The sequence below is a fragment of the Ascaphus truei genome, chromosome 5 (genome assembly GCF_040206685.1).
Source record: "Ascaphus truei isolate aAscTru1 chromosome 5, aAscTru1.hap1, whole genome shotgun sequence".
Lineage (NCBI taxonomy): Eukaryota > Metazoa > Chordata > Amphibia > Anura > Ascaphidae > Ascaphus > Ascaphus truei.
Window position 1 is genome coordinate 257,618,417 of NC_134487.1, and position 21,346 is coordinate 257,639,762.

Consider the following 21,346-nt stretch of genomic DNA (forward strand, 5'->3'; position numbering starts at 1 on the left):
TGCAATGAAGTAAGGACAATATACACCTGCTGGTGTCCAGCGTTAGTACAACATCATGGTGTAAACATGGGGCAACAAACAAATCCTTGCAGCCACTTAGGAAAAGGAGAGTGAAAAAGGCTCAATATAGAGTGTTTACTCGCGCAATTGTAGAGCCTGATCTGTCACAACTCCTGGGGTATACCGTGCCTCCGTTGTAATGGATGAACAGGAACAGGGAGAGAAACAAAAACTAAGCACTGGTTCCACTAAAGCAAAAGTTGACACAGAGGTGCGTTCCCACAATAAAAGTTTAATGGTCCAAAAAGTACAAAAACAGAACACCTACGCGTTTCGGGCTTATGGCCCTTTCTCAAGGTGAATAGAAATATATAAATCGGAACATTTAAATACCTTAACTCGGCGCTGGCGTGACCAATCCGCCGCCATTTCCTGGTTCAACGGAGAGGATGACGCAGGACGTGACGCGGGACGTGTGACGTCAGTGCGCTCAAGCCATAACAACAAAATAAACTTTATTTAAACAAAAAAAGATTAACAAAATAAACAGTCCTACATATGAATGAAAAAAGCACGATCTAAAAATAAAAAACTATATTAAAAACAAATGTGCACAAATAGAATGTAATAGACTCATGAACAGAGGTGTGTTGATACTTCATTTATAGATTACTTGAATTCTATATCTCTTCAAACTTTATTTAAACAAAAAATATAAGCAAAATAAACAGTCCTGAATATGAGTGAAGTTACACGATCTAGACATTAAGGCTAAATTAAAAACAAATAGAATGTATTAATCTCATGAGCAGAGATGTATTAATGCTTCAGTCATAGATTACGCAAATTCTATATCTGTTAAAAACCCACAGTATTAAAGTTCAGTCTGTGAAGCATATGTCAGCCTAGTACATTCAGTATATATATATATATATACATAGACTACAATATATAGTAATGGTACAGTTTCTGCAACTAATGCTAGAAAGAGTACCCCTTGTATAACGATGTCTGATGTCTAGGATGAATAGAACTTTGCCAACATTCACCATATATTATATTTAAATAATTGATCAATTATAATAAATGGATATCATATTTTAATACTGCATTGGTGTTGGCAAAGTATGGAAAAATCCATATTGAGTTTGGTATGTAGACTTATTAAGTGAGAAATTCATTGACAATAAGCATATTAAATTCAAGACAATTCAACTCGGCATAAATACAATGCTTTAGTCAGATTTAAATACCAGTTAGAATTCTATTGGATATATATGTTTCGTTGTTTAGTAATAACTGTTTGTATATACAGTATATATATATAGCAAAAGTTGAGCTAGGCACATTCATGAGCTCAGGTAAGAAATTGTATGTACTGAAATGGCATATAACGTTCCCATGAGACAGGGGGTAGAAAAAAGGCATAGAAAAATAAGATCAATTTGGAATATATAGTTCTTATTATGTGACCCTATCTAGAGCAGGAGTGGTCCCAAATCCCAATCGGAATTGAGGCCATTTGGAATACGTGTATTTAAAGTAAAGATCCAAAATAATTCTCTCCTGTCTAGAATGCCATTTCTATCCCCACCTCTAATGGGACATGGTACTTGATGTTGTAAATGTTCCCTGTACTGGTGGAGGAAAAATCAGATTTTGATGACATGTACTTACATGATTTGCATTTTAAACATTTAAAGCATCCGTTTGGCAAGTTAGAGACCAGTTTCTTGGTTGTAAACAAACGTGGTGAAACATAATTAGAGATTGTTTTTGCTCTTTTATACACAAATTTGGGACCCTCATTGAAAACATGCTGTAAAACAGGATCAGCAGCTAGTACAGCCCAATGTTTTTTCACAATATTTTTAATTTGATATGCTTGTGTAGTGTACTGCATAATAAACATTGGGGATTGTGAAAAGGAGTTGTCTCTTTTTTTGTTTTGTAATAATGTAAACCTATCCATTTTGTTAACTTCTTTAAACGCATTGTTCAAATCTAAGCGTGAGTAACCTCTGGCCTCAAAACGATTCATAAGATCCATCGATTGGTTAAGAAAGTCTTCTGAGTTAGTGCAGATTCTTTTTAATCGGATCAGTTGGCCTTTAGGTATGTTTTTTAATAAAGACTTGGGGTGGCAGCTGTCAGCACGTAAAAAAGTGTTTCATGAGTTACTTTTACGGTATACATCTGTATTAATATTCATAAACATATCGATAAACAGATGTAAATCCAAATAATTTATATGGTGAAAATCATAGTGATAAGTGAAGTGCAAATTTAAATCATTATTATTAAGATAATCAGTGAATAATTTGAGAGTGTGAATGTCCCCGTTCCAAATAAAAATTAGGTCGTCAATATACCTCTTATAAAAAGTGATAAAATGTCTAAAAGGGTTAGTATCTCCAAACACGTGGACTGACTCCCACCAACCAAGAAATAGGTTTGCGTAGGAGGGGGCAAAACTGGTACCCATTGCAGTACCACATGTTTGGAGATAAAAAGTGTCGTCAAACATAAAATAATTGTGAGTTAATAAAAAGTGTATGGCATCCAAAATGAAAGTGCTCTGTGCTGGTGAAAATTTAGAGTGTTGTAAATAAAATCTGACAGCTGCCATCCCTTGTTCGTGCACAATGATTGTATACAATGACGTAATGTCCATTGTTATCCAAATGAAATTGCTTTCCCAATCGATGGAACCAAGATGAGTCATGAGGTCTCCACTATCCTTTAAGTGAGAGGTTAGTGATTGTACCATTCCCTGTAGGAAGTGGTCCACGTATCTCGATACACCATCTCCCAAAGATCCAATACTAGAGACTATTGGCCTCCCAGGAGGTGAGACCAAAGTCTTATGGATCTTTGGGAGATGGTGCCGAGCCCAAGGCAGAGTCTGTAGTGTCCACAGAGTACAGCGCAATGTGCCGTGCGGCAACCAAGGGAAGCACAGAACGAACAGGCAGGGATGAAGTCCCAAGGAAGCATGCAGTCTGCTCTGTTGTTGCTTTCCACTGTTACACGCCAGCAGCACGCTGTTGCGCCTCACGGGACGCCCGCTGGTGACGTCACTGGTAGTTCTTTCAGTGCAGAGCCCAAGGCAAAGTCTGTTAAGGCCACAGAGTATAGCGCAATGCACCGTGCAGCAAACAAAAGGGCACAGAGCAAACCAAGCAGGGATGACTGACGCACGGGACAGGAAGGGATAAAAATAAGATAATAAACTATATAAAGTTTAAGAAATGAGCTGAAACACACTCCAAAGGGTTTCGTAACACACAGTTACTTCTTCAGGGACTATATGCAACTGGGGAGGTATACATTTTTATACAACAAACGCCCAATCCGAAAATAAGGTGTCATATTGCTGCACCAATCCATAGAGGTGCAGCTCAAAGCTCATTAAAGGTACATGCATAAACAGTGTTAATTAAAAGAAACAGAAAATTTACACAATATAAAATACAATATAATGTCATATAAAATGAAATAAAACAATCTTTCCCAGTATGTAGATTTTTTTCTACAGGTTTATGTAAGCCTTTTGCCCTCATACTTAAAAGATACATCTTCTGTCATACAAACTTTCCAGGACTTTGAGTGGAAGAGCACCTATAAATGGATTTCCTGTGATGTGCAGGCGCTCTACACTCATATTCCTCATGACAAAGGAATTAAAGCAGTTAAATCCTTCCTGGAGACAGACACTACCCTACATTACCTTAACACTGAATTTATTTTGAAATCCATCGAATTCATCCTGACACATAATTACTTTATGTTTCTGAAGGAGTTTTTCTTGCAGGTTTGCGGAACTGCAATGGGCACAAGGTTCGCCCCCAGTTTCGCAAACCTATATATGGGACAGTGGGAGTGGCAGAGCATTTGGAACAACAACCCCTTCAGACACCATATCATCATTTGGCGTCGTTATATAGATGACATCCTCTGTGTCTGGGAGGGAGATGATGTGTCCATTTGCTCTTTGCTCACCTATCTGAACACCAACGATATGAACTTGGTATTTACACATGTGTCAGACTCCACGAGTATTAACTTTCTGGATTTAAGACTGACTGCATTGGACAATGGGAATGTATCCACTAAAGTTTTCTTTAAAGAAATTGATGCTAACACTTTGCTAATGGCAACTAGCAATCATAAAAAATCATGGATCACGAATACTCCCAGAGGCCAATTCATCAGAATTAAACGTAATTGTAGTGGGGAGCATGACTTTGAGGAGCAATCCAAATTATTATTCGACAAATTCCTTGAAAGAGGGTATTCCAGCGTGAGCCTATGTAGGGATCTAGACGCAGTACGTGGTATGGACAGACAAACAATGCTAGTTCCTAGAAATAAGGTACTAAATAATGATCTGAGCAATTTGGAAGAAGTACCTTTTATCACAACGTATAATTCAGTTAACAAAAAAATTGAGAAAATAATACAGAGGCACTGGGCCATTCTATGTAATGACCCAGTTCTGGGCAATTGTCTTCCTGTGGCCCCAAAATGTATATATAGGAAGGCTAAAATTTAAAAATTCACTGGCACCCAGTGATGTGGGCAATAATCATGTTAGCCCTGCCTCTGGCACATAGATGAGAGAGAGACCAGTTGGTAATTTCCAGTGTGGTAACTGCTCAGTTTGTAAGCATTTACATTCTGAGAGAAAAACATTTAACTCGTTCGCTACCGGTGAGAGCTTTGCCATTGATTCCTTCATAAACTGTAATTTAACTCATGTTGTTTATTTGGTTAATTGCGAGTGCGGCCTTCAATACATTGGTCGCACTAAGAGATGCTTAAAGATCCGTATACAGGAGCATTTCAGAAATATTAAAATCAGGTATGAAAAACATAGCCTCTCCCGTCATTATGCAGCATGTCATAATAAAGATCCCTCGAACCTTACATTTAAAGGTATCAAAGTAGTGTCTAAGGAAAGAAGGGGAGGGGATAGAATTAAAAGCCTCTCCTACCAAGAAACTTTTTGGATCTACAAAATGGGCACATTGGCCCCTAAAGGGTTAAATGAGGACATAGACATCTGGTCCCTATACTGATTCTCTAAGCATCTGACTTTATCCTTGTTCAATGATGATTGTACACCTGTATGTTTCTAATTGTGGCTTTTCTATTTCAGAAACTCAGTCGCTTAATACATATGCTAATTAGTGTTTTATTTCATTTTATATGACATTATATTGTATTTTATATTGTGTAAAGGTTCTGTTTCTTTTAATTAACACTGTTTATGCATGTACCTTTAATGAGCTTTGAGCTGCACCTCTATGGATTGGTGCAGCAATATGACACCTTATTTTCTGATTGGGCGTTTGTTGTATAAAAATGTATACCTCCCCAGTTGCATATATATATTCCCTGAAGAAGTAACTGTGTGTTACGAAACACGTTGGAGTGTGTTTCAGCTCATTTCTTAAACTTTATATAGTTTATTATCTTATTTTTATCCCTTCCTGTCCCGTGCGTCAGTCGTCCCTGCTTGGTTTGCTCTGTGCCCTTTTGTTTGCTGCACGGTGCATTGCGCTATACTCTGTGGCCTTAACAGACTTTGCCTTGGGCTCTGCACTGAAAGAACTACCAGTGACGTCACCAGCGGGCGTCCCGTGAGGCGCAACAGCGTGCTGCTGGCGTGTAACAGTGGAAAGCAACAACAGAGCAGACTGCATGCTTCCTTGGGACTTCATCCCTGCCTGGTTCGTTCTGTGCTTCCCTTGGTTGCCGCACGGCACATTGCGCTGTACTCTGTGGACACTACAGACTCTGCCTTGGGCTCGGCACTGAAAGAAATACCAGTGACGTCATCAGCGGGCGTCCCGTGAGGCACAACAGTGTGCTACCAGCGTGTAGCAATGGAAGGCAACAGCAGAGCAGACTGTACGCTTCCTTGGGACTGTATGTATATACACACTGTGGATTTAACATCTTGGCTTCCAGAAACGGAGTGAGTGCCCTCTACGGACCCAGAGGCCCCCCCCCCCTCCACCTACCTTGTCAGATGATCGTTGGTCTCCGGTTCCTCCTCTGACAGTGGATGAAACCTGATGAGTCCAGCTGTTCCCTGTGTGGTAACTCCACTTAACAAATGCTGGTTTTTATTTCTTTTGATGTACGCAGAACTTATTATCTTCTAGTAAAACATAATTTTAAACTGTACTTCACTATGTGCGTTGTGCGCCTTGTCTTTTCTCTGTTTCTTTAGTCCCAGGGGTGTTGAGCCACCCCCCAAGAAAGGCTGCAGACGCATCATTTGTGATTTTACAACAGCAAGGTCATCACTATTGTTTATTATATTCTATATTCACATTATCACGTTATTAGCTGCGCACTATCACTTTTTACATATTTGTCACTGATTGGATAATGCCTGAAATTTTAACCAATCAGAGAGCAAAGTTTTCAATAATGCCCAGAATTTTACTGCTTTAGCCTATAATATACAGTATATCTACTTATTCCCCTTCTCCTGTCAGCCAGTAATCAACAAGAAAATAAATGTGTTCCACTTACTATGCTAACACTGTCTACTTTTACATATTTCCATTTCAAACCCCTTTCTGAATATAAATATATGAATATAAACTCCTATGGATTGTTTCACTTACTTACTGTAAGACATACATATTTAGATCATGGTACAGTATGAGTGTTTTTTCCCATATAATTATTGTCACTTTTCTTTAACAACCATAACTTAAATGTATCTGTTTTACAATCACCATACACCAAGGGGGCTTAATTGTCTACTTAAGTTATACACAATCATTATTCATAATCTTTGTCTGCAGTTTAACCATTGTTGACATGCAACAATGAGGTGATGAAGCAAGTTTTTAGCTGTGAAAAACTTTCAAATGCACACATTGGCTCATTGTCATTGTTGTACTATTTTATATTTAATACATTAGTGGTGCTTGTATCCAGTTTAAATGCAATAACTACCTGAAAGAATTAAAGTTGATAAACTCTATTTGAACACTTTATTGCGGAGGAAACCATAGTTCATTTCACCACGTACTTGTACTGTACAGTAGTGAAAGGGTGAAATATTCAATGCTACACGGTAATGTTTTCAGCAGAGTGTGTAGAAGTTTTAGTATAGAACTTTGATATTCAACCCACTCATTGTTTAATTAATGTCTGCATATCACTGCATTGATGGGAAAATTATGCTAATTAAGTTTTATACCCAGCATTTATTAAATCCACCAATGTTCTGTGAAGTTTGAAAACATTTGGGAAAATTGACTTCAGTGGTAATACTTAGGCATTTATATTATTTATTTGTTGGTCTTGCCAAAGTAATTATTTGTATGTAGATAATCTTTTTTCATTCGTTTCATTAACTTAAACAATGCTTTAAATAACACCTTTGTGGGGGAGTTGAAGTATAATATTACACAAAAAATATACCCTTGTACTAGCTACTCAAGAATTCTTGTGAATAAATATGTAGGTATGTGCTCATTTGCATGTCATTTCCCAGAATCCCTTGCTGCAGTGGAAGTGCTGTGTGCTGGGTGATAATGGTGAAAGGCGGGGTTGCAGACCTGCCTAAGACATGCAAATGAGCGTACAGTATATTTACATTTGCTATATGCTTTGCTGTGGAGGGTTTTTGTCACTTTTTTTACTCACTATAACTTAACTCAGTATGGTAAACCCCATCCTTTCACTTCCTTGCATAGCCAGTTAACCAACCCCACACTGATGAGACCCATTAAGGTCGAAACAGCTGTCTGTGGGTGGGTTTTCTGGCTATGCACCTTAACCCTGGCTGTGCTCAAAGCTGTGACCATGCAGCAAGCATAAGCCTATAGGGAACCATGTATAAAATGGTTTTTGAAGCAAAAAGTGGCACTGTGTGCTCATTTGCATGTTATTTCCCAGAATCCCTTGCTGCAGTGGAAGTGCTGTGTGCTGGATTATAATGGTGAAAGGCGGAGTTGCAGACCTGCCTAAGACATGCAAATGAGCGTACAGTATATTTACATTTGCTATATGCTTTGCTGTGGAGGGTTTTTGTCACTTTTTTTACTCACCATAACTTAACTCTATATGTAGGTAGAAATATAAAATTAACGATGAGATTAAAAGACATCTTATTCACAAATCTTGCTTTCTATCCAATAGTTACAATTACATTTACCCCTGTAATGAATGCAGTAGGAAATACTGTAAATTAAAGCACATTTATAAAAACAAAGCAAAGAAATGATATGCTCATTAGGTACAACACAGTTTTTGCCATCAATGTTTAAGGTGGTTCAGAGTAGAAATGGGCAAATTTGTTCTTCGAATTTGAATCCAACATGTATTGGTCAGTTTCTTTCAGCCATGGAATTTCATGACTCAGTCTCAAAAAGGCAAATTCCCTGTTTTTTTTATCACTGAAAATCCAAGCGGCAGATTGCAAATCCATGGTCGAATTATTAAGAATATGACATGATAATGACTATGCAAAGTATATTTAAATGAGTCCTACCCCACCCTTCCTAAAAGGAATTCCAAAACAATGACATTGAGTTGATAAGCTTAAGGCATCTAGTGACTGGAATGGTGTACTTACTGGTGTCTGACCTAATAGCAATAGAACCCAGAACCAATGCTTTAATAAGCAGCAGCTCTAGGTATGTGAGCTAAACTGGATGATAGTAAGCAGTGTAGCTCTGTAACTATCTTCTATCATATCTCCAAGGGATATCTACTGTATTTTGTTGATTGCAAATTTGAAAGGACTTCAAGCACAAAGTGATATGTACCGAGGACTGGGAGTTACTGAGACCAGGTGAAATAAAACATGGGGTTTCTGCAACACTCAAGTAAAAACAAGTTGAAGTACAGTAAATTAAGGAGATGCAGAGACAAAGTAATATAACAAATTGACCTGCTGACTTGGGTTAGTACTTCTAATCTTAGAAAGGAGAAAGACAGTGGGCCATATTTACTGGACAGTGCCCTTCCTTAAGGCACCTTCTGTGCTGGAATACATTACAGCCTATACAAATACATAGACTATAAGGTGTCTTCCCAAATCAGAAGGTGTCTCATACAGAAGACTGCTTATTAGTTCTGGTTCTCTATCCAAGAAGAAGGTAATGTGCTTTGTACAAGTATGAACATTCAATGAGAAGTAGAGCTCAACAGTATTCTTTGATCGTGGTGCTTTTACTCATCAGCTGCTTTAGTTCACACTATTAGAGCTGCGGCCTTGAAAAGCAGTGGTAATGTGTTCTAGTCCTGTTGGGTCTGACCCCAGTACACCTTTCCAGTCAATAGGTGCATTAGGCTTATCAACTGAATATACTGTAGTTGGTATGGAAATAATTTTAGAAATTGTGGGGTGGGACTCATTAAAATATAATTTGCATAGTCATTAGCATATCTCCCAGGGTTCCTCAGTTGTGCTCCTTTGTCACCCAACTTTGCACGCAATCTGCAAACAGATTGTGGTGTGGGGATTGTATTTTGTCTAGATAATCTTGGAAGGAGTTTCGGACTTGTCCGTCCATCTCTAATTTAGACAAATGCTAATTTAAATTATATTAGTCACTACAGGTATAGTTTCTCCCCAACATTAGTTAATACACTGTACTGAATGTGACATACAGTAAATTTCAATTCATTTCAATTCATTTCTGAATAAGAATGCTATTATTTAATCTTTATTTTGAGAAAGTCAACTTAAAGCACCAACCCTTGTGGCTAGCCCTACTTTTTTCACAGGATGGGAACAGGGTGTCAGGGGCTGACTGGCCAAGGAACAAGACCCCCCCCCCCCTTCACCATACATAGACCCACACTACATGCACCCTACATACATGTACAAACCATACAATAGACAAGCTCAGTACACATGCAAATGCACAAACAATAAAAAAAAAACACCAGATATACACACCCCATGTACATATGTGCACACATCAGATACACATGCCACACATAATAACAGACCAAATACACACATCAGATGCACAAACCATGCATAAACAAAAACACTATATAAACACATGCACTCCTTATGCACACACACAGTGCATGCTATACATACTGCATATGCAAACACAACATATACACACAATATACAGTACATACTGTGACAGAAACCAGGGGATGGTAATAAATTCCGTATATAGGGCTCCCAGGATACTAGACAGTTTCTATCCTGTTTGGCCTGGGAGTGCAGCCTTATAATACATACACTCCATCCCACAGTTTGGCAAGCGCTGGAACTGAGGGATGAGAGATCCAGACCAGAGTTTGTCTGCTGCCTGATTTCTGTCACCTGTCATGCTAATTAGGAATCAGGTATGTAAGACTGATTTCCTGTTTGCTCTGGTCTCTCCACAAGAGCCAGGAGGCTGGAAGGCTGCTGAACTACAGAGGGGAGAAGCCTCTTCCCCAAACAGGTTCAATCTTTCTGTTCATTTGTGTAAGACTGCAAAAGTACCTTGTTTTGTTGTTGGGAGTGGAAAAGCCACTTCCAACCCTGAGTCAGGGATATCTAAGTTAAGTTATCGCTCAGGTGAGCAGCTTTTGTTTTGATCTGTTTTCTGTTGTATGCACTGTGGCAGTCTCAGTGCCTGGGACTGAATAAACCAGGCATAGCCTGTTTAAAGGAACAGTACGTGACGCCTCATCATTTAACCTACCCTAAAAGACCGTGTTCTAAACAGTCCCGGACAAACGACGGAGCCCTGGAGTAAGCCGTTTGTCACATATGGTGGAGAATGCGGGCAGAGCACTAGGGGGTCTGCGGGTTGAAGAACTTTGAAAAAAAAAAAAAAAAAAAAAAAGTTTTTTTCATCCTCTGCAAACAAGATGGAAGACGTGGTGGGTGCGCTGGTACGCAATGTCGCTGCCCAGAAAGACGCGAATGAAACCCAGCAACAGCTGTTAATAGCCCAGCAAGAAACTAATGCAAACCAGCAGCAGACGAATGCAGCCCAGCAACAGCTGCTAATAGCCCAGCAAGAGATTAATGCCAACCAGCAACAGGCGAATGCCAACCAGCAACAGGCGAATGCAAACCAGCAACAGACGAATGAAGCCCTGCAAAACGCGAATGCAAACCAGCAAGAGACAAACCGCTTGCTGAGAGAGGAGCAACAGCGGTTCGCTCAGGGCTTACAGCAGGAACTCGAGATCCTGAGGGGGACTATCAGTAACCTTCCACTGGCAGCGGCAGCCCCAGTTCCGAAAATGACCAGGGCAAGCCACTACCTTCAGAAGATGGGACCCTCGGATGATGTGGAAGCCTATCTTCTCACGTTTGAACGCACGGCACAGAGAGAGGGATGGCCAGAAGCTGAGTGGGCTGGTCTAATCGCACCCTTCCTAAGCGGCGAACCCCAGAAGGCTTACTTTGATCTAGAGCCAGCCGAAGCAAACGTCTATGCAAAATTGAAGTTCGAGATCCTCGCCCGCCTCGGCGTAACCACGGCTGTTCGCGCCCAAAGGTTTCACGCATGGTCCTTCACGATGGATAAAGCCACCCGAAGCCAGATGTATGACCTCATCCACCTCGCCCGGAAGTGGCTACAACCCGAGATCAACTCAGCCAGCCACATCGTGGAACGGTTGGTCATGGACCAGTTCTTGAGGAAACTTCCCTCTGCCTTACGCCGTTGGGTCAGTCGGAGTGACCCCCACAATGCGGATGAGCTTGTGGCCCTCGTAGAAAGGTACAATGCAGCAGAAGAGCACCCGCAACCCACAGTCGTGGAGCAACCCCACTACCCGAGGTTCCAGGACTCTTCCAGAGACGGTAAAAGGGTACCGGGGTTAAGGGGCGCTGAAGAGCGGCGACCCCCTTCACGCAGCACAAGCAACAGTGGTTCGCACACTAAGGGCAATAGCCAACATGGGGAGCCGGGAAAAGGCTCTAAGTGGGACACAGACTATGTACCTAAATGTGTAAATTGTCATGAGAGGGGCCACACAGCAAAAATCTGCCCACTAAATGATGAGCCCATGCAATGCAACAGCGTGGAACCTTATTCGCTGTTGTCCCAATGTATGGGCCCTAGCCCAGAGGACCCCTTGAATAACCATCTGTGGGCATTTGTAAAGGTTAATGGTAAGAGGGTTCGGGCACTTCTTGACTCTGGGAGCATGGTCACACTAGTGTCCGAATACCTCTTGCCCATTAAGAAGAAACAGAGAAACAGTTCACAAAGAGTGGCAATTTGTTGTATACATGGGGATAATCATGAATATTCCACTGTTGATGTTTTTTTGAAACAGAGTTTGGTTCTTTAGATTTCAAGGTGGGTATTGTACCCAAACTGGCACATGATGTGTTAATAGGGACCGACTTTCCCCATTTTCTAAAAATGTGGTCCCCCGCTCAGAATAGCGCCCAGAGTTCAATAGCGGACCATAACGAAGTATTAGAAGAAACAAATCCTTTCCCTTTTTCAGAAATGGAGGTTGACGAGGGCCCAAATAAGAAGGGGGAAAAGGAGGAGTGCTGTAAAATTCCCTTCCCCATCACTACTTTGGTAGGGAATACCCCAAATCAAGATGTTGAGCAGACACTTACCACCCCAGAACCGGATAAGACCCTCGCTGACCTAGAGCTCAGTCCTGGGAGTTTTAAGAAGGCCCAGTGGGAGGACCCCACATTAGCGGTAGCAAGGGGAAATATACGGGACCAGAATAGTACTCCTGGCCAACCAGATAGGTCACTTGCTTACCCCTACTTCGAGGTAGAGAACGACCTAGTATATCGGGTTGATAAAAGGAAATCAGTTACAACTAAACAATTGTTGGTACCACGGACATTCCGTAACGTAGTATTACACCTCGCACATAGTCATCCATTGGGGGGACACCTAGGGGTGGAAAAGACAAAAGAAAGGCTATAAGTTTAGAGGTTAAAAAAATGCTAAAACTAGGTGTAATTGAGGAATCCCAAAGTGGGTGGAACAGCCCTATAGTCTTAGTCCCAAAGCCAGATGGTACAACAAGGTTTTGTAATGACTACCGGAAACTAAACGCGGTGTCAAAATTTGATACTTATCCTATGCCCAGGGTAGATGAACTTGTAGAGAGACTGGGCAAAGCCCGATATCTCACAACCCTAGACCTAACAAAAGGGTACTGGCAGGTTCCCCTCACAGAAAGGGCAAAAGAAAAGACAGCCTTCTCAACCCCAGACGGCCTCTTTCAGTATAAGGTGTTGCCTTTTGGCTTACATGGAGCTCCCGCCACATTCCAAAGAATGATGGATAAAATTTTAAAACCACATGCTCGGTATGCTGCCGCCTACCTGGATGATGTGGTAATCCATAGTGAAGATTGGCAATCCCACCTTCCAAAGGTCCAAGCTGTGCTTGACGCAGTCCGGTCTGCTGGACTAACTGCTAACCCCGCTAAATGCACTATTGGTCTGGAGGAGGCCAAGTATCTGGGATATTCTATTGGCAGAGGTTTACTCAAACCCCAAACACTCAAAGTGGAGGCGATACAAAATTGGCCAAGGCCAGTTACAAAAAAACAAGTAAGGACCTTTTTGGGGTTAATTGGGTACTATAGAAGGTTTATTCCCAATTTTGCAACTAAGGCAACCCCACTAACTGACCTCACAAAAGCAAGAGGACCTCTAATGGTAAAGTGGTCCCCCGAAACCGAACAGGCCTTTAGAAGCCTGAAAGAAGCTCTCTGTGCCCAACCAGTGTTGGTCACACCTGACTTCTCCAAAGAGTTCGTAGTCCAAACCGACGCATCTGAGGTAGGGCTGGGGGCGGTACTCTCCCAGGAGTCTCAAGGTGAGGAACACCCCATCCTTTATTTAAGTAGGAAACTAAATCCCCAGGAGAAAAATTACTCCATAGTAGAGAAAGAGTGTCTCGCAATAAAGTGGGCTGTAGAGACGCTCAAATACTATCTGTTGGGGAGAAAATTCCGGTTGGTCACAGATCATGCACCCCTTACCTGGATGTGTCAAAATAGGGAGAAGAACGCTAGGGTGACCAGGTGGTTCCTAAGCCTACAGCCCTTTAAATTTTCTGTGGAACACAGGTCAGGGCACAAACATGGCAATGCTGACGGGTTGTCAAGGATGCACTCCCTAATATCCATGGTCGCTCATCCCTCGAGGTCTGAGCTGGGGGGGAGGATATGTGACAGAAACCAGGGGATGGTAATAAATTCCGTATATAGGGCTCCCAGGATACTAGACAGTTTCTATCCTGTGTGGCCTGGGAGTGCAGCCTTATAATACATACACTCCATCCCACAGTTTGGCAAGCGCTGGAACTGAGGGATGAGAGATCCAGACCAGAGTTTGTCTGCTGCCTGATTTCTGTCACCTGTCATGCTAATTAGGAATCAGGTATGTAAGACTGATTTCCTGTTTGCTCTGGTCTCTCCACAAGAGCCAGGAGGCTGGAAGGCTGCTGAACTACAGAGGGGAGAAGCCTCTTCCCCAAACAGGTTCAATCTTTCTGTTCATTTGTGTAAGACTGCAAAAGTACCTTGTTTTGTTGTTGGGAGTGGAAAAGCCACTTCCAACCCTGAGTCAGGGATATCTAAGTTAAGTTATCGCTCAGGTGAGCAGCTTTTGTTTTGATCTGTTTTCTGTTGTATGCACTGTGGCAGTCTCAGTGCCTGGGACTGAATAAACCAGGCATAGCCTGTTTAAAGGAACAGTACGTGACGCCTCATCATTTAACCTACCCTAAAAGACCGTGTTCTAAACAGTCCCGGACAAACGACGGAGCCCTGGAGTAAGCCGTTTGTCACAATACATATGTAACACACTGTATTGCATTCAATAGCAATACATGCATTATTATATATATATATATATATATATATATATATATACAGTTGCGACATCCTTTATTCTAACTCGGCTAGCTCCGCGAATTTCAGATTATCCCGGTTATGTGCGGTTTTGTGTCTTTTTCGGCCGGAGTGAATTGCGTTATTTTCGCGCCCGTGATTTAAGCATTTTATTCTCGCTCACAAAAAAACAAGAAACACAGCGCACAACGCTCATAGTGCATTAAATGATATCTTTAGTAACCAAAATAAGAAGGTAAGTATTGTGTGTACATAAAACAAAATTTAAACAAGCATTTCAGGGTTATTGTTACCCAAGCACCAACGGACGCCTGTGATGGTCTCGTGGCTCTCTCCTTCTCACTCCAACAACCTCGATGTAGGGCCTGGAAAATCTCCACTCCAAACGCTGGTGTTTTGGCCTCTCGCCTTAGGGAAAGGCTAGTGCAGCTTCAGCAGTCCAGAAAAAGACCTCCGCTTATATGCGTTGTGCCCGTCACTGCATAAATCTCGTGTATAACGGAGCAGCGGAGTACACGCGGTTTTGCGTCCTGGTCGAGAGCTTCTTCCGGGTCTGTGACGTCACAAGATTGCGAGACTTCGTCGCAAGTCTGCAGGACACCGGATCAGTTTTCTGGGAGTGCTGGGATGTAGAGGGTTCGCAAATGTCATCAATCCTACGCGTTTCGAAACCACAGAGGGTCTCTTCATCTTTTTCTGGACTGCTGAAGCTGCACTAGCCTTTCCCTAAGGCGAGAGGCCAAAACACCAGCGTTTGGAGTGGAGATTTTCCAGGCCCTACATCGAGGTTGTTGGAGTGAGAAGGAGAGAGCCACGAGACCATCACAGGCGTCCGTTGGTGCTTGGGTAACAATAACCCTGAAATGCTTGTTTAAATTTTGTTTTATGTACGCACAATACTTACCTTCTTATTTTGGTTACTAAAGATATCATTTAATGCACTATGAGCGTTGTGCGCTGTGTTTCTTGTTTTTTTGTGTGCATTTAGGGGGGACCAGAGCCATCCCTGGTGTCACAGCTGCAGACGCTCCATAAATATTCATACTATACACAAGGTCACCTATTTAATTGTATCACATTCATCACGTTATTTATATATTGTTGTTGCGCACTTTTCTTTTGTTCACCTATTTTATTCTCGCTGTCTGCAATACTGCAATGCTGTGTAAAAACTCATGGGGCGTTTGCGAGATGTTGTTAGAAACCATACACTGTATCATTGCATATACTTATCTGCCCTGTATATAGCCTAGAATTTATTTGGGATACATACTCCTTTTTGGTCTACCCTTCTACCCTTCCTCCACCTTATTTTTAATTCGCCGCTAACATAGGATTTGGGTTCCAGGTTTCTGCTCATTCTGACTTAGCCGCGCTGGTTTGAAACGGCTTTCTCCGCCATTACGGTCAATGATAGGACCTTCCTCGCCGGCGTGACCCTTTCTCGTCGCCATTACTGGTCGGACCCTGTTGGGGTCAAGTGAGGGGGTTCCTAACATCTATGGGCAAAATGAATTTTATTTGTAGGTGCCCTAGAATAGAAGTTCCCACGCCAATTGGCCGTGAACTTGACCGAGGCCATAGTTCCCACGCCAATTGCGCGATTACCCTGACTCCGTTCTTTTGCCACGAGAGGGCTGCTATTTGCCATGCAAGCCTGCCTGAACCAGGACTACATGGTGACCGAATCTGAGCCCTCTAGGTTGAACAGAACCAGAGTTATGGGTACCAGGTTTCTGCTCATTCTGACTTAGCCATTTCAAAGCAGCACGGTTTTCTCCACCATTACGGTCAATGATAGGACCCTCCTCACGGCGTACCCTTTCTCACCGCCATTACTGGTCGGACCCTGTTGGGGTCAAGTGAGGGGGTTCCTAACATCTATAGGCAAAATGAATTTTATTTCTAGGTGCCCTAGAACAGAATGTCCCACGCCAATTGCCCTAGTTCCCACGCCAATTGCGCGATCATTGCTCTTTTTTGACAATGTTGCCGATCTTGCGGCTTTGCGGTCTGGCAGTAAAAAAACAGTGCAGTAAGCCTCGACATTTGTTACACTGTAAAAGGAGCAAATGGAAACAATGTAAGACAAATCAACATGTTCTTTAATTGGTGAAGTCAGTACAAAAACATTTATTTACAAATACTGTACAATGTTGAAACATTTTAAGTGCACAGCAATTCAAAACATCAACAGGTGTATGGTTTACTGCTACAGTACATGTGTGAAAACATTTGTCAGTCAGTATGGTTTACAGTTACATGTTTTAAATACAATACAGTACATTCTTTTATATCTTTAAAATATAAATATATAAATATATGAACTTAAAAGTAAAAAGCTAAATAATCAATAACTTAATATTAAAAAAGTGAAAAACGTTTATAAAAAAATTAAAATAGAATAGGCAGATACTCGCATCAGAGGTAACATGCGGATGAGAGAGAGGAGAAAATTTCCCCCTCTCTCTCATCCGCATGTTACCTCTGATGCAAGTATCTGCCTATTCTATTTTAAGTTTTTTATAAAAGTTATTGATATTGATTATTTAGCTTTTTACTTTTAAGTTCATTTTATTATAATTCATTAAAATGTATTAATTTGTTTTATATTTTTGATCACAAGGTTATGTACTCCTTTAAGAGAGAACCTGTGAGTAATTTGTTAATTAGTTATCAATTGTACATACTATTTAAACAACAGACCCATGGGGGTGTCATATTGCTCCTGAGGAAGCTGACTTTGAGATCAGCGAAACGCGCAGAGCTAAGCCTGTACACTGCATGCGATCGTTCCTGTTTCGAGGTTAAGAGTTTCCTGTGCCGTCCTATCATCCGCTCCCATCCTCCGCTGTACCGGAAGTCATCCGTCCCAGACGGATGTGACGTCAGACGCCGGTAACCACGAACGGACCGAGGAGGTTTTCAAAATGAAAGGCCAGACTGTCACCCTTCCCGATGTGAATTACACCGCTTTGAAAGATACCTTTATGTAACTATAATTGATGTACATATTGTAAGTACATTTCTTACGTTTTATATTTTATAAATTTGTTCTGATTGGTCTACACTATGGTCTCTCCTTGATGTTTTTTTCATGAATACAACCCCGACCAAGAGTACACCTGAATACCTTACAATCCTGCTTTCCTGTCGAACGCTGAATCTTCATTATTCCTTAAACGCTGACTCTTCACTTACCTGTTGTAAGTAGGAGATTTATACGAGCCAAGATTTTATCTGTCCAACCATTGTGTGATTTTACTGCACTATTATTGTGTTTTTTCTTTTATTGGGGTGTTCCTGAAAATCGCTTCCTTCACATTTTGGATATTCCCTTTTATTCTCCAACATCTTTTTTTTTTCCGGGATTTTTTTCCGAATGCCACGCACTTCACCGCACTTCACCACGTTCATGCCGCATTCTGACTGCATTTATACCGCATTCATGTTGCATTCACACCCGCGGTTGATGCGCGGTTGATGTGTTTATTGATAATGGTTCGGATTTAATTGGTTGAAATTCTTCGCAAATCCGCCAGATGGCAGATATTCATGAATTGTAATGCGTATGAGCTTCAGTAATGTGTCGAGTTGCAGGTTTTTAAAAAAAATACCACAGTTGTCCATTGTAAATTGGCTTTGGGACTGAAGGAAGAAGTTACAATAATGTATCAATTTAGGCTTTTCATATTAAAAAAAAACAAGCACAGTTTCAGGTCTGGTTATTGTCCTGAGAGTCCCGCCATGAGTGCACAACTGCAGTCCGTGTTCCAAAAACCCAACAGAACGTACGCTTATTTAATTTGGGCCATGATTAATGCAACAGATGACAAGATGGCAACAGTTGTTCAAATTTATCAGTATTTTATCGAAAACTATGACTTTTACAAATTTTCACCAGATGCTCATGTGTGGAAGCGTGCAATAGGGAAAAAGTTATGTAGCGATCCATGTTTTTTTCGTATTGATCCCGATTTTATTGGAGGGTATTGGTGTGTATCACCGGGTTTTTCCAGTATCTATGATCATGGAGACGGCAAAAGGCGAAAGGTCGTGTTAAAACCAACTAAGAAACGTCAGTCGCTGGCAAGCAATGCGACAGCGACAGCTTCCAATAACGGTCCGACCGTCAGTGAAAACCTGGTGACCTGCAACCCTTGCTGTCTGTCCCGCCCGGATACCTGCAGCCTGAGTCGGATTTCATGTATAGTTTCGAGCAAGGTTGACTGTACCTAAGAGATTTCCTGCCTCATCAGCTGACTATAGGTTTAGAAGTCCAGCTGTCACTTGTCAACGACGTGTATGATCAAGAATACGGGACTGGCAGTGGCTCAGCGCCAGCTGATTGGGAAAGTCTATGGTGAGTAATGTTGGCGTATTTTATTCTTTTTTTTTTTTTTTTAAATTATCAATATCAGTGTGATTCAAAAGTCAAGCGATTCTCCTGTAAGCAATATCATTGGCTGAGCGGCTTCTACAGTACTGTAGATACTGCACAATTGGTGAAAAGCTAGGCGAATGCGCATTGGAACCTTCTTGAAATGCATACTGTATGCGTGTCATAACATCGACGGTAGGCGCATGCACATGTGAACAGGAGACGCCCCCCGAGAAAATTATTGGTGGGACTGACTGTGGGAACTTCTTCACGGTTCTGACTGACAGACCATTACAGTAAAACTTTAATTTTTTTTTTTATTCCTCAGAAAAGAAAACTTTCTCATCTCATGTGAAAAACGGCAAATTGAGGGATTTCGATTTATAATATCGCTTTGTGTTACAATGCCTGCACATTGCTGAATCTGAGTAAAAAAAAACACGTACCGGAGTCTACAGTTTAGTGGCCGTTGTTATTGAGTAGGATAGAATACCTGAAACAGTATGCTGATGTTTTCAGACCGTATACAATACTTTTTTATATATACTGTATAATAAACCCGAAAAAATAAAACGTATGCATTTATTCTAAATGTATTATGTTTGTATGGTTTACAGTCAGCACAACAGTATGGTGTTATTAAAAAAAATTCTTTATTCAGAAAATTAAAAAAACGCAACATCTCCTTTATTAAAGTACAGAAAGTCAAAACATTTACAGTAGGATAGTGTACAGAACAGTCAGTCAGGCCTGCACAACTACAATCCTCGAGCGCCGCAAACAGGCCCGGTTTTCAGGATAACCTTGAAAACCGATCCTGTTTGCGGCCCCCGGGGACTGAAATTGTGCAGGTCTTGTGTACAGTAAGTAAAAACAATTCTTTATTAATACAAGTTAAAACACGCAACATCTCCTTTATTAAAGTACAGCAAGTCAAACATGTACAGCACAACAGTATGGTGTTATTAAAAAAAAATCTTTATTCAGGAAATTTAAAAAACGCAACATCTCCTTTATTAAAGTACAGCAAGTCAAAACATTTACAAAAACATTTACAAAAAATAAACAACAGTTGAACAGTCACGCAAATGTGATACCCACCAGATTGTCCTTCCAGGGCCGATGGCTTGTATGGTGCAAAATGCCTTTAATGGAGTCTCGAACGATTTTCATTAAAGGATCTGTTATTGAAAAATAGCGCCGCAATTCCTCCACAATAGTCCTTCTTAAATTTTCAGGAAGCGCCCTTTTTTCACAATTTCCTTCGTAGTTCACTTTGTAGACCCACCTGCAGTACACCAAGTAGGACACGTGGTGCTTAAAAATTAACATGGCATACTTCTGGGGTAAACCAGCACTCATCACCCTATACTTCTCCCTGAGTGCCGGTGGCAGCTCGCGCAGGATGATGCGGGCACTGTATCGATGCAAGCGTATGTAGGTTGGGTTCTGGGAACGGGTGTTCTTCTGTGAGTGGGTGTACTTGTGGCGGTGGGTGAGGGCAGGTTGTCTGGGAGGAAGCTTTCCTCCTGTCTTGGTCGCCATGTTGTCTCCTGGCGTGGTCTTGACGGGGTTGTCATGTAATCCTCCTCCTCAACGGCATACATGTACACAAATTCTTATGGTGGAGGGGGTGCGCTTGGTGTTGGAAGGCGGTCGAAGGTCCCATTCATCACATCCATGCCACCCTCCTGCTCCGGCATCGGGGATACAGGGGCATGAACACCGAGCAAATTATGTATCCCCGCTATGTCAGTCTCTATCTTCTCCAAACATTGATTCATATTTAGCATGGTCTCCAGAAGCAAATCTATCTTTAACAGCATAGTAGAGTTCCCGGGGATATCCACACTTAACCCATTCAGCATGCGGTCTAACGAGCTGGTTCTTGTTTCATGGGGTGCTGTGGACTTCTGGGTGGATGGGTGCTACGGAGGATGAGATGGGGGTTCCCTGGAGAGAAGCGGCAGCGTCGTTGAAGAGGGATGGATGAGGTGACCTGTGGATTTCCGGGAGAGGAGAAGCAGCAGCGTCATCAAAGAGGGATGGAGAAAGTGACCTGGGAATTTCTGGGCGAGAAGCGGCAGAGTCGTCTAAGCGTAATGGAGAAAGTGA